This window comes from Amblyomma maculatum, chromosome 1 (assembly GCF_055883805.1).
Source record: "Amblyomma maculatum isolate TAMU_Amacu chromosome 1, ASM5588380v1, whole genome shotgun sequence".
In the NCBI taxonomy this organism is placed as follows: domain Eukaryota; kingdom Metazoa; phylum Arthropoda; class Arachnida; order Ixodida; family Ixodidae; genus Amblyomma; species Amblyomma maculatum.
In genome coordinates, this window is record NC_139344.1 from 504,581,586 (window position 1) to 504,596,910 (window position 15,325).

Here is a 15,325-nt window from a genome sequence, read left to right on the forward strand (position 1 = left end):
GATTGGGATGGAGCGCATTTGGCAAGCACTCGCAGATTATGACTAGCAACTTACCGGTATCGCTCAAGCGGAAATTATACAACAGTTGGATCTTACATGTACTCACCTATGGGGCTGAAACGTGGAGGCTAACCAAGAGAGTTCCACTTAAGTTGAGGACAACCCAGAGAGCTATGGAACGAAAAATGGCAGGGGTAACATTAAGAGATGGAGAAGCGCTATACAAGCAGTAAAAACAAGGCCTGGGGCCGATTGTGGCACCGATCATCAGCTTCTTGTTGCCAAATTTAAGCTTCGATTGACGAAAACGCAGAAAACTAGAAGGCCTTTCAGGTATGATCTGGATCAAATTCCATCAAAATATGCTGTTGAAGTGAGGAATCTATTTCAAGAATTAGATCTAGAAGACAGAGAGCCTGAAGAGATGTGGACTGAGGTGCGTGATATAATACAAGAAGTTGCTACTAAGGTATTTCCAAAGCAAAAGAAATGCAAGAAAGCAAACTGGTTATCGGAAGAGGCTTTGCAAATAGCTGAGGAAAGGAGGATGGCAAAAGTTATGGGTGAAAAAGAAAGATACAAGGCTCTCAATGCGGATTTTCAGAAAATCGCAAGAAGTGATAAGAATGCGTTCCTGAAAATATAGTGCCAAGCAGTTGAGGACAACAGCCAATTGAGGAACAAAAGAGCTCTGTATAAGGCAATCGAAGATATCAAAGAAAGCTTCAGTGCTTAGCTGGGCGTGATAAAGGACAAAGGAGGCAGAGACCTCACTGAAGCCACAGATATAAAAAACGGGTGGCAGGAATACACACAAGAACTGTACAAGAAGCACCCGTATGTGCAAACCCAACATAAGACAGTTGTGATTACTGATCGCGAGCCGGGAATCCTGGAGAATGAAGTTGAATGGGCCTTAGCCAGCCTTGCTTAGAACAAAGCTAGCGGAATTGATGGCATTCCAACTGAGTTGCTTCAAACCCTCAACCATGACGACGCTGTTAACATTCTGTATACATTATGTCAGCAAATTTGGACAACCCTGCAGTGGCCACAGGATTGGAGGAGGTCATTTTGCATCCCTATTCCAAATAAAGGCAGTGCCAAAGATTGTTCCAGCTACCGCATGATCGCGCTTATTTCGCATGCTAGCAAGGTGATGTTGAAAACCCTCCTAGGTAGGCTGCAGCAGTATGTGGATCGGGAGCTTCCGGACGTGCAAGCTGGGTTTCGCAAGGGCAGAGGAACTAGAGACCAGATTGCCAACCTTCGCTGGATCATGGAAAAAGCAAGAGATTTCCAAAAACCCCTCTACTTCTGCTTTATTGATTATGCGAAAGCGTTTGATTGCGTAGATCACAGCAGATTGTGGCAAGCTCTCCAAGCGCGAAAAACTAGAACCAAGAGTAGAAGGACACAACACTTGGTCACAACTCTTGGTCGTCGTTTTTCGCGCTACCTTCAAAATGAACCAGATTCAACTCGCCCAACTTTCAACCTTACTAATATCTCCTCAGGAACCTGTGTGCAGGGCAAGAGGCCACAGTCAGAACTGGGCATGGTCTTACTGATTGGTTTCCGATTGAGAAAGGAGTGAGACAAGGCTGCATACTGTCGCCCTCCCTATTTAACCTATATGCTGAGTGCATCATGAGGAAGGCCGGTCTGGCCGAGTCTTCAGCTGGAGTGAAGATTGCTGGGAAACGTATCAAACACCTTAGATATGCGGATGATACCACTTTATAGGCAGAAAGTGAAGTGCAACTCAAGAGACTTCTGATGCGCGTACAAGAAGAGAGTGAGAAGTTTGGGCTTAAACTGAACATTAAAAAGACAAAGATCATGGCGAGAATTGGGCCTGAAACATGAGAATTGGAAACATGAGGAAACATGAGTGTTTCCTCATGTTTCCTCGTTGCTTATGTTTGTTTAATGACGATCACGTTTTGTTTATAAAATGACTTCAGTTTCATCCATTAAAACCAGTTGTTAGTTCGCGCTCCGTGGTGTTTGTCTTTTCTGTCGTTCAATGTGTTAGCGCGGTGAAACCAACAAAGATCATGGCGTCTTGCCCCATCAAGTCCTGGAGCATGGAGGGACAAGAAGTGAAAGCTGTGACAGATTTTCTCTTCTTGGGCTCGAAGATAACCCCGGAAGGAGACTGCAGCCATGAAATTAGGAGACGCCTACTTCTGGGAAAGAGAGCCATGGCTAGCCTTGACCGCCTAGTAAAGAGCAGAGACATTAGTCTGCCAACCAAGATCCGTATAACTCGTGCTATGGTATTTCCAGTTGTGATGTATGGATGCGAGAGTTGTACTGTGAAAAAGGCTGACCGCTTAAGGATTGACGCGTTTGAATTGTGGTGCTGGCGGAGAATCTTGAGAGTTCCTTGGACGGCCAGAAGATCAAATCAGTCGATATAGTCGACCATAAACCCTGACTGCTCATTGGAGGATCAAATTCTAAAGTTAAAGCTCAGGTACTTTGGTCACCTGATGAGAAGAGAGGAGTCGCTGGAGAAGGATCTGATGTTGGGAAAGGTTGAGGGTCACCGGAGAAGGGGTAGGCAGCGAACGCGATGGTTAGATGGCATCCTCGAGGCACTGCAGATAAAGTTATGTGATGTTAGGAAGATAGTGAGAGACGGGGAGCGTGGCGTGGCATGGTCCATATGGTCACGAAGAGTTGGCCACGACTGAACGACTGAACTGAACTGAGTGGAAATTAAGAAGAAGAAATGGACATGGGCGGGACATGTAGTGCGAAGAGAGGATAACCGATGGTCGCTGAGGGTAACAAACTGGATTACAAGGGAAGGAAAGCGTAGCAGAGGGCGGCAGAAAGTTAGGTGGGCGGATGAGATTAAGACGTTCGCAGGGGTCAAGTGGATGCAGCTAACACAGAACCGAGATAAGTGGAGAAATATGGGAGAGGCCTTCGCCCTATAGTGGGTATAGTCAGGCTGATGATGATGATAAAGCAAAGAGCCAAAGCACATAGAAAAAATCAATTGCGACACAATCATGGTCCTGCGATACACACAGTAACTATCAAAACAGTCCCCGTTTGAGATAGGTAAGCTCTTGTGAGAATAGAGCAACGGACAGTTGGCTAACACATGTGTCACCAAATTCGTGAATATGAAAAGCCTCAGATATGAGGCGTGAAGTCAGATCTTTATATTTGGCGATGATTGTGGTCTGGTGCCCCTTCATGGATCACTGCTTTGTCGTGGCGGAGGGGCTTGCGAAACTCGATGAAGTCATGAGCTCTGCTGTGTAGGGCCACTCAAGATAGACAGGTCACGGCAGAGAGTTCTGACAAAATGTGATTCACTGGAGAAGGCAATGGCAACCCACTCTAGTATTTCCTGCCAAGAAAACCCTAAGGCCAGTCACAATAGCATTAATGATATGGCACTGGACAATGAGCCCCCCAGGTTTATAGGTGGTCCACATGTTACTGGGGATGATCAAAGGGCGATTCCTAGTAGCTCCAAGACGAACAAAGCGGCTAGGCTAAGGCCAAAAGGACGATCATTTGTGGATGTGTTGGGATGCGACCATAAAGTCCCATGTTGCAAGGAGATATATCACATAGCAACATGGAATGTAAGATCTGTGACGCAAGGGAAACTCGATGTTGTCAAGTGAGAGATGGACAGATTGAACATTCATATCTTCGCTATCAGCGAGTTCAGGTGGACTGGAATGGGAGAATTTAATTGCGGCGACCATTATGTCTTTAAATGCGGGCACAAATCCAGGAGAAGGAATGGGGTCGCTCTCATAGTAAACAGAAGAATGGGCAAAGCAGCGCTAGGGTACAACCCCAAAAACGACCGAATGATTTCACTTCGGATTTAAGGTCACCCTTTCAACATAACAGGTATCCACGTCTATGCACCAACCACTACTGCTGAAGAAGCTGACGTTGACAGATTGTATGCTGACCTGCAATGCCTTTTAGACTGCACTCCATCATCAGACGTCCTTCTTCTCATAGGAGACTGGAATGCTAAGGTGGGGAGTGAAGAAATGTCCGGAATTACAGGTAAATTTGGTCTTCGTGAGCCAAATGAAGCTGAGCAGAGGCTAGTAGAGTTTTGTCAAGAAAACAACCTGACCACAGCGAATACTCATTTTAAACAGCTGAGGAGGCGCCTGTACACATGGCCTTCAGCGGAAGGTCTGTACAGGAATCAGATTGATTATATTCTTTGCCGGCAGAGATGGAGAAGCGCTATACAAGCAGTAAACACAAAAACTGGGGCCGATTGTGGCACCGATGATCACCTTTTTGTTGCGAAATTTAAGCTTCGATTGGGGAAAACGCAGAAAACTAGAAGGCCTTTCAGGTATGATCTGGATCAAATTCCAACAGAATATGCTGTGGAAGTGAGGAATCGATTTCAGGAATTAGATCTAGAAGACAGAGAGCCTGAAGAGATGTGGACTCATGTTCGTGATATAATACAAGAAGTTGCTACTAAGGTAGTTCCATAGCAAAAGAAATGCAAGAAAGTAAACTGCTTATCTGAAGAGGCTTTGCAAATAGCTGAGGAAAGGAGGATGGCAAATGTTATGGGAGAAAGAGAAAGATACAAGGTTCTCAATGCGGATGTTCAGAAAATAGCAAGGAGAGATAAGAATGCCTTCCTGAACATACAGAAGCAGTTGAGGACAACAGCCAATTGAGGAACAAAAGAGCTCTGTATAAGACAATCGAAGATATCAAAGGAAGCTTCAGTGCTTAGCTGGGCGTGATAAAGGACAAACGAGGCAGAGACCTCACTGAAGCCACAGATATAAAAAACGGGTGGCAGGAACACACACAAGAACTGTACAAGAAGCACCCGTATGTGCAAACCCAACATAAGACGGTTGTGATTACTGATCGCGAGCCGGGAATCCTGGAGAGTGAAGTTGAATGGGCCTTAGCCAGCCTTGCTAAGAACAAAGCTAGAGAGAGGAATTGATGGCATTCCGGCTGAGTTGCTTCAAAACCTCAACCATGACGACGCTGTTAACGTTCTGTATACATTATGTCCGCAAATTTGGACAACCATGCAGTGGCCACAGGATTGCAGGAGGTCAGTTTACATCCCCATTCCAAAGAAAGGCAGTGCCAAAGATTGTTCTAACTACTGCACGATCGCGCTTATTTCGCATGCTAGCAAGGTCATATTTAAACTCCTCCAAGGTAACCTGCAGCAGTAAGTGGATCGGGAGCTTCCGTACGTGCAAGCTGGGTTTTGCAAGGGCAGAGGAACTAGAGACCAGATTGCCAAGCTTCGCTGGATCATCGAGAAAGCAAGAGAGTTCCAGAAACCCATCTATGTCTGCTTTATTGGTTATGCGAAAGCCTTCGACTGCGTAGATCACAGCAGATTGTGGCAAGCTCTCCAAGAGATGAGAGTTCCAATTCACCTCAATTGTCTCCTCACGAACCTGTATGAAGGGCAAGAGGCCGCCGTCAGAACTGGGCATGGTCTTACTGATTGTTTTCCGATTGAGAAAGGAATGAGACAAGGCTGCATACTATCGCCCTGTCTATTTAACCTATAGGCAGAGTGCATCATGAGGAAGGCCGGTCTGGACAAGTCTTCAGGTGGAGTGAAGATTGCTGTAAAACGTATCAACAACCTCAGATATGCGGGTGATACCACTTTAATGGCAGAAAGTGAAATGGAACTCAAGAGACTTCTGATGCACGTACAAGAAGAGAGTGAGAAGTTTGGGTTTAAACTGAACATTAAAAAGACAAAGATCATGGCGTGTTGCCCCATCAAGTACTGGAGCATCAACGGACAAGAAGTGGAAACTGTGACAGAGTTTCTCCTCTTGGGCTCCAAGTTTACCCCGGAAGGAGACTGCAGCCATGTATTAGGAGACGCCTGCTTCTGGGAAAGAGAGCGATGGCTAGCCTTGACCGCCTAGTAAAGAGCAGAGATATTAGACTGCTAACCAAGATCCGTATACCTCGTGGTATGGTCTGTCCAGTTGTGATGTATGGATGCGAGAGTTGGACTGTGAAAAAGGCTGACCGCCGAAGAATTGACGCGTTTGAATTGTGGTGCTGGCGGAGAATCTTGAGAGTTCCTTGGACGGCCAGAAGATGAAATCAGTCGATATTGTCGACCATAAACCCTAACTGCTCATTGGAGGGCCAAATTCTAAAGTTAAAGCTCAGCTACTTTCGTCATCTGGTGAGAAGAGAGGAGTCGCTTGAGAAAGATTTGATGTTCGGAAAGGTTGAGGGTCACCGGAGAAGGGGTAGGCAGCGAAGGCGATGGTTAGATGGCATCCTCGAGACCCTGCAGATAAAGTTATGTGATGTTAGGAAGATAGTGAAAGACCGGAAAGCGTGGTGTGATATGGTACTTAGGGTCACGATGAGTCGGACACGACTGAACTACTGAACTGAACTCAACTGAACTGTGGTCGGGTGCAAAAACGCCTTACAGTCCTTGCAATCGGTGGAATGGATGACTATGTTATCTTGGCATGACTGGTTTTCTGTGTCTTTGGAGTGTTCGCATAATCGATCATAACGCACCGTCCAGTTTCCCCGATGTAAAATCGGCCGCAGGAGAGCGGAATCTTGTAAACAACACCACTACAACAGTTCACAAATTTTTTTCGGTGTGTCTTCTCACATGCCTTCTTTCTAATTACTTGATTGACTTTCCTGCACAACCCTCCTAACTTATTCCTCCAGGAAAAATAAGCTTCAGGCCGGCTTTGCTGAGAATCTTTTTTAGGTTGTGCTAAACTTTATGCACATACGGTATGCACGCCATGTTTTTGTTATTTGAATCGCGTGAAACCATCTGAATCCTGCTTTCTGATAGTATTGATTCTGCTACGCTTGAAAGGATCTTTGTCGGGTAGCCTCGTTGTGCCCGAGCGGTGGTTCGTGATCGAAGCTGCGAGGAGCTGGGCCTTCCGTGCGCTGCCTGCGGCTTCGAGGAAGAGACTCAATGCTCGACCATCTCCATTTATTTCTGGAGACTGCCCTAAACAACTGTAGAATAATGAGGGCGCGTAGCCCGTTTAAAGAGAGAGAGTGAAATAGAGTAACAAAAAAGTACAAAAAACATAGGCACAGCTGCCTCCAAAGTTCCGACATAGTCGCCGTTTGTCTTTCGGCGAACTGTCACTGTAACGCCGATACAGGCACACAGCAGTTCGCATGAAACGGAGCGGTCGTGCCAAAAGCTTCAAAGGGACCGCGAAGAACGCGCAGCCCTGCGGGCGGTCATCCCTGCTCGGCCACCGGAAACATAATTCTTCGTGCTCCCACTTTTCCTCCAGCGCGGCGCGGGTCCCCGCGGTCCTCCATGTCCGCGAGCATCGTGGGCCGCTGCGCGGTCCCTCCTTCCCGTTGTGGCGGCGTCGACCGCCTTGCTGAAAACCAGGGGAGTCGTCCCGATCACCACCCCTCCCCCACCTGGAACTCGCTCGCGGAAGGATGCGGTCGGCACCGTCTCCTGAAGAGGCCACGTTGTAGCTAGGGATTGGCTCAGGTGTCCCCGTCTTGAACCAGAGTTTTGCTTCTCCACGATTATTTTGCTGACACTGTTGAGTGGCTGCAGCAACTTCAAGTACTCGCAAGAAAATAACCGGCAAGTGTCAAACTCTCTCCCGAGACCCACCAGGCTCTTTTGGCTAAACAAAAATATAAGGTGACAGGCGATAGGGAAAACCCTGCCCCGTCCACACTGATCTTGGACTCAGTCTTCGCACGTACAAGACACGCACGCAAAACAAAATATATCTATATATATATATATATATATATATATATATATATATATATATATATATATATATATATATATATATATATATATTTATAAATAGACGTACTTGGTTGCTAGAGGTTACATACAAGTGAAAAATTGCTTCATACTGTTTCCAAGTTTATTTGTGGTCGACGTTTCGGCAGGAGCCCTGCCTTTCTATATATATATATATATATATATATATATATATATATATATATATATATATATATACCGGGTGTCCCAGCTAACTTGAACCAAGGGTTACAAAATATATTTGAGGTAGGTCAGTGACACCAATTGCATATAACTGCCAGCCCATTTGCGCACTACAGGCATTTTTTTGTTTTGCAATTACTTAATTAGCTAATTATGTTAATTTCTCTAAGTTATTAAATATCGACTTTAGACCAAAAATGTGAATTGGAAAGTTGTAGAGCACCTTCAGAAACCCCCATTCCATTAATTACGGTAAAGAAATGCTCACGTGTATCTTTTTTTTCCGGGCTCAGAAGAAAGCCCGCGAAATACAAATAATACCACGTGACTAGCGCATTTGTGCGCCGCGATTGTGGTGCTCTCAGTCGTGGTTTGAGCGAACGAAATCAGCTGCGGCCGTGACCCGATGGTCCCGTTGCAGCGGCAGGCAGAAATGTTGGCGATGGTTCGAGCGAGCTCGAGCTCGCCCGTCGCCACCGCGATTTTGGCCAGACCTGCGCACCGCAGCAGCCTACATCACGACAGGTGGATGACGATAAAGAACCGGCAAATGAAGGTGCAGCGCTAATTTTAGTCGAGTCACATAATGTCATCTCGCCCCTTTACCCAAGCATATATGCGCAGATACAGTGGCTGATACCTTATCGCTCATCCGTTCGCTGATAGGAGAGAAGGAGGCCTCGTTAGAATCTCGGTGGTGTCGGCGGGCCGCTCTCGCTGCTACTGCACCATCACGTGGGACGGCTGTCTAAACCGGGCAAAGAAGCCATCGCAGGCATATCGGCCTGCCGCTTTAACGGAGCCAAGAAGACACAGCTGCCGCTAATTTCGTTCGCTCAAACCACGACTGAGAGCACCACAATCGCGGCGCACAAATGCACTAGTCACGTGGTATTATTTGTATTTCGCGGGCTTTCTTCTGAGCCCGGAAAAAAAAGATACACGTGAGACATTCTTTATCGCAAATAATGAAATGGGGGTTTCTGAAGGTGCTCTGCAACTTTCCAATTAACATTTTTGGTCTAAAGTTGATATTTAATAACTTAGAGAAATTAACATAATTAGCTAATTAAGTAATTGCAAAACAAAAAATTGCCTGTAGTGCGCAAATAGGCTGGCAGTTGTATGCAATTGGTTTCACTGACCTACCTCAGATATATTATTTTGTAACCCTTGGTTCAAGTTAGCTGGGACACCCGGTATATATATATATATATATATATATATATATATATATATATATATATATATATATATATATATATATATATGAAGGCAGGGCTTTGTCCCGGCTGCAGCATGTGTCCCGGGTTCCCCTTCCCGTTTTTTACCCCAGCATGTTCACTCAAGCCTCACCAAACGTAGCCCTCTGCTCAAAAAGAGCGACTTAAGCCATCGGAGTTTGTGTTCTTGCTGCCTTTTTTGTATCGCATCTGGAAAGAGAATTGCTGCAACCTAGGCGCCAGTGAAGGAGACGCCCGTTTTTGTCCGACATAGGTTTCCACCATGTTAATGGGCAGTGTTCTGTTTTTAATATGAACCTCGATCTGGAGACATAGCAAGCAAGTTTTTAGATCGCCCACACCAGACAGGCGCATTCCTTTTCGGAAGCGCTGTAGCTTCCTCTCTGGTAGTGAGCGTTCGACTGACATAGAGGACTGGGTGTTCATGTTCCTCGTCATCTTTCTGACCCAATACAGCGTCCACGCCTCTGTTGATTGCGTCGCATTGTATGATAAATTATTTAGAGTAGGCGGGGGACCTTAGAACGGGACCACTAAGAAGCGTTTGCTTTAGTGATTCAAACGCATTCTCTTTAGCGCTGTCCCAAACGATGCGCTCTGGCTTGCCCTTACGCAGAGCGTCGGTCAGAGGACTCGCGAGTTGCGAGTAATGATCTATCCGACATGCCCTAAGAATGCCCTGACCGCTGTCTGTGGATGGTCGTGGATAGGAAGATATGGCCAGCAATTTGATCTCGGAAGGCCGGCGAAGGCCATTTCCGACCACATGACTCAGCTTACTTCCTGAAGAGCGTTTGAAATCATCTTTTCTAGCGCCCAAGTTTCCGCCTTATTCTGAAGACATTTCTCAGGCTGTACTGTCAGTCCGGCCTCGTGCAAAACAACTTCTCTCAAGTGCTGCAGGGGTTCATCCCAACTGTCCGAAAATATTGCCACGTCGTCGAGGGAGGGAACTGCAAAGCTATCCATGCCGCGTAACACCTTGCTCATCAAGCTTGAGAAACAGAATTGTGCATTTTCAGTCCAAAACTCAGAACAGTGGGAGCAAACATGCCAAAAGGCGTAATAAATGCCGCGAACCGCTAAGCTCTCCCCGTCAGAGACACCTGCCAGTAACCTCTACAAGGTCGAGAGTTGAAATGCACTTTGCAGCACTAACCTTTTCGATCCTCTCCAGTATTTGGGATTGGAAAAATCTGATCTTTGGTGACTGCGTTCAATTTTTTGTAATCCACGCAGGGTCGCGGATCTTTCCCTGGCGCTTCGACAATGATCATAAGCGAGCTATTATCGCTCTCCTTAATCACGCCTAGCTCTAACATCTTTTCCACCTCTCGTTAGAGGATATTCCTGTGGCGACATTCAGTAAGGCTTTGAGTTGACCGTGTCAGTTAGCGCGATGTCTTGGGTGACCAGATTTGTTCTTCCTGGTCGCCTCGAGAAGAAATCCCTCAGCGATCACTTTACGGAGGCTTTTTGTCTTTTCTGGGTCAATACAATTGGGCTGGACGGCGAGTTGCTCAATCTCAGCTGCCGTGTAATCACGCATTTTTTTTTTTCAACGCTTGGAATTTCCAAGCTGAACGCCTCTGGCATGTGTGAGGTTTTCAATTGACTGCCTTTCAGAATAGGGCTTCAAAAGATTCACGTGATAGATTTTGCAAATATTTTGTTTGCCCGGCATACGCACCACGTAATTTCTCGCCGACATCTTCTGCAAAACAACAGTAGGACCGTCCTACTGAATCTCGAGTTTGTTGGCCTTCGACGGTCGCAGGACCACCACCTTATCATTCGAATTGAATGACCGTTCTTTAGCACTGCGGTCGTAATAAACCTTAGACATGTCTCTGTTCTCCGTCATTTGCGCTTCGGCTAATTGGCCTGCCCTGTCTAGCCTTTCCAAAAGCTTTAAGATGTACTCCACGACTGTGGAATACTCTCCTCGGCCCTCCCAAATCTCTCTCAAAAGGAGCAAAATAGATCGAAGATTCCTCCCGTACACCAGTTCACCAGTTGTTAACCCCGTCGACTCGTGGCGCACCGTCCTGGGCGCGAACAACGTGGCCGATAGGCAAGCGTCCCATTTCTTCTTGTGCTCGTAGCAGAGCGCTCGGATCACTCTTCAAAGTAGAACGACATAGCTCAACACTGTTAGATTGCGGGTGCGATATGAAACTGTGGACCAGTTTAACTTCCATCTTTCTAGGAGTGTTGTGGTTAGAGCACTGGTAAACACACTACCGTTGTCACTCTGTATTTCCGAGGGGAAACCCACTCGTGAAAATACAGAAAGGAGCCCGTCCAAGACCTCTGTAGAGCTCAGCTCTTTAAGTGGACTGCTTTCGGAAATTTTATCGCAGGGCGAAGCAGTGTGAGCAGGTACTTATAACCTTGCTTCGTGGCTGGAAGTGGTCCGACAACGTCAATCACCAAGAGCTTGAAAGGTTCTGTGATTATCGGAATCAGCGTTAGCATGGGCGTTAGCGAGGCAGGCAAGTGCTCCTTCCCGCTTCTGCCCGCATCGGTGTCTTGCGATGCGAATGTGGGCCTAAAGCAAATAGAAGACGGGCTACTCCGATTGGGGCTGCCCACGCAAAAGCCGAATAGGTCCCGCATGGTTTGCGGCCGGGCTGGAAAGCGAGCACACCCCCACGCTGCCCACACTGGTATTTCGTGGGGTACTCGCAGAAAAATGCAACATATATTCGTACTGCATGCGGTAAAAATGAGATTAACCCAATTGGTGCAGCCCATGAAAGGCCACAGTGGGCCCCAAATTGGCTATAGGTAGGCTTACCGCTCTGAAACGCCTCCACCCTATCTTTAAGGCACCATTTTATTTATGTAAATCATGTTATACCGGCCACTAATTGTCTCTTCTGGAGGTTTCACATAACTGTCCTAAGCATATCTATGCCATGAATAAAGACTATCTATAACAACTGTCCCTAAGCATATCTATGCCATGAATAAAGACTATTTTTACTCTAAAACCTACGTTAATTATGCAGTATAGGCAGAAAATATCCAACAGTAACTATTCCGCTTTACGAGTATGTACTGAACGACCTCCAAATGTTCCTGCGGCATTCTACACGCACCACCGAAATAAATATTTAGACCAACATGTTTGGGGTGATGTGGGCCAGCCCACATTATTGTAGTGTTGGGAATAAATTTCTCTCATGTTACTGAGTGTCGCATACAAGCAAAAAAATACTGCTTAATGTTTCACACTTGATGATTATTGGAACTTGGGCAGCCCGAAAATGCCAGATTCAACCCATAACGGCAGCACGTGGGTCAGCCCAAAACGGACTGGGTTTCGCAAATCCCGCGCCTGTACAATTCAGTTACTGGAAGGATTATTCGACTTAAAAATGAAACCCTTAATCAATTGGATGGCACTGCCTGCACAAACGTGGGACCCAATAATGATTCTGGTGTGCTGCCAACAATGCAAACACGGGGGCCAGTTGGTTCCAGTATTCCACAGAGCGCCGCCAACATTCGTCTATCTGGGCTAAATGCGGGCAACCCTATACGGGCTGCCCACATGGATACAGATTGGAATCGATCGCGGAAAAATTGTGCAGCCCACGCGGGGTCCCTCTGGGTACGTATTGCAAATCCCGCGTGGGGCCCGTATGGGCTGCCCTCACGGGCCCAACGCGGGACCACACGTCATAGCACACTTTGTGCTACTTGGGGGCCGCTGATAAGGCGGCATTCCAACCAGCATTCGTAAGCCAATGCTGAACATTCACCGTGATCGGCGGCCATGCGTGAACTGACCGTGAGCGGCGGTCAGTTCATTAGCGTCGACGACCATAGTGTTGATGTTTCTCGGGCCATTGGCGCACACAAAATCAGTAGCTTTACAGTAGCTTTCACAAAAATGTTCAGTCACAATTCCACCAAACCTGCAAAAGCAGCAATTGACACGTGAAAGCTATCGCTTCCGCAGTGCCGGCTCCACACCCCACAGAGCCTGTGTGTGTCCCCAGTTTTTTTTTGGAGTCAGCTAATAAGGCGGCATTTCAACCAGCGTTTGTAAGCCGGTGCTGAACATTCACCGTGATCGGCGGCCATGCGTGTTAGTTAATCAGCGTCGCCGACGGTTATGGTGATGTTTCCCGGACCACTGGCGCACACAGGGTTTCGTTCTATGCAACATCACGTGACATAATTTTTTGTCTAAGAATCCGCTTTCTTCCTAATAAAAAATTAGTTGCGAGTCAGCGCTCGTCTGTTGTGCGTCTCTTCTTGTGTTTCGTCTTTTCGCGCTGTTCCACCCACTATGCAATTGTACCAACTCGCCCAACTGTCCATCCTACTGCAGGTATGTGTAGTGTTGTGCCGTGTTTTGTTACTTCTTTTCATGCTCCATCTGCCAATTCGTTACCTATTATCCCAATGTGAGCTTTTACAAAGTGTAATGTTATGTTATGGTTTTCTGATGCTTGATGGTAAAGGGTTTTAATGTTGTTCATGAGAGGATTTATGTTGCATAGATTTTTAGTCCTCGTAGAGTAGATAGGCTGTCTGTTAGTATAGCGATTTTGTTGTGTTGAGAGTTTGGGACGAACTGGAGTGCTTGTGTTATGACCGTGGCTTCGGCTTCAACGTTTGATGAATCATTTGGTAATTTGAATTTTTTTCCCTCGAATAATTGGTGATGTGAGTTTAAAATAATAATCGCTGCACCTGTGCCAGTTGCGGATTCCGAACCGTCGATGTATATGTATAGGCCTGAATTTGTAATTTCTTTACTATAATTTATGGTATTAATTTGGCTGGGTGTATTTGAGGTCGGTTTTAGTGGTAATGTTATCCGAGTTGAAGGTGCGTTAATTTGTGTTATACGATGTTTTGTTGTGTAGTATGTTGAATAGTGTATTCTCCCTTTCGATAGTTAGATGTAATGGAGGAATGTTGGCTAGAATTGAAAGAGCGATGTTTGAGGATGTTGTAAAGGCCTTTGTTATTTTAAAGAGGGGGGTTCTTTGGGTCGATTGAAGTTTTCTTAACATTACAGAGCCAGGTGTATACCAAATTGGGGAGGAGTCGATTATTAATTTTTCTGTTGCCCTTATGTAGATGTCTCGTAAGTGTTTAGGTGTCATATGCCCCATGAGTGTCCAGTGAATCTTGATATGTTTGTTGTGATTGCGGATACTTTTTCTTGTGTGTCCTTTAAGTGTGGGAGGAATGAGAGTTTTGAACCGAATGTTATGCCTATTATCTTTAAGGTGGCTTTGTAGCTTAGGTTTTGATTTGAGAATTTAATTTTAAGGGGCCTTGATTGATATTTGTTGCCAATGATAAGGCATTTGCTTTTATGGGGACTGTATTCTATTTGTTTTGAAAAGGCACATTGCTGAATGGTGTTTAGGATGGAGGCGGAGCGTTCATTAAGTAATTTACGTGATTGTCCATGTATAGTGATTGTTAAGGCGTCAGCAAATGCTTGGATTTGTGTGTGTTCTGGGAGAGTGTTGAGGAGATCAGTGATTGTTATGTTCCAGAGCAGTGGGCTTAATGGTGATCCTTGTGGAAGGCTGTGTGTGACTGTTGTTTTCTCCGTGTGGTATGAGATGGCTCTGTTTGTTAATGTCTGCTGTTAATTGAGTGAGGTTTTGAGGACAGTTGTGCTGACTGAGAAATTTAGTTACATAATCTCGTTGAATCAAATTAAAGGCATTTTTGATGTCGAGTGATATGATAAAGGTTGTTTCGTTGTTTAGTTTGTTTTCTTTAGTTCGTGTGATGAGTGAGTGTAGTTCGATAGTGGCTGATTTGTTGTGAGTGAAGCCGAATTGATTAGGCGGAAAGAGGTTGTGTGTATATAGAAAGAAATAAATTCCATTTTTTAAGCAGTGTTTCGAGGATTTTTCTGAATATGGAGTTACGTGCTATGGGTCGGAATGATTAGGTGAAGGATGGTTAAGGGAGAATTCCTTTTTTTTAATTAAGATAATTTGGATTTGTTTCCATGGAGATGGGAAATGTGATAGTGACAGACATGCATTGAATAAGTTTATGAATATTTGTTTGTGTTGGTAGCATA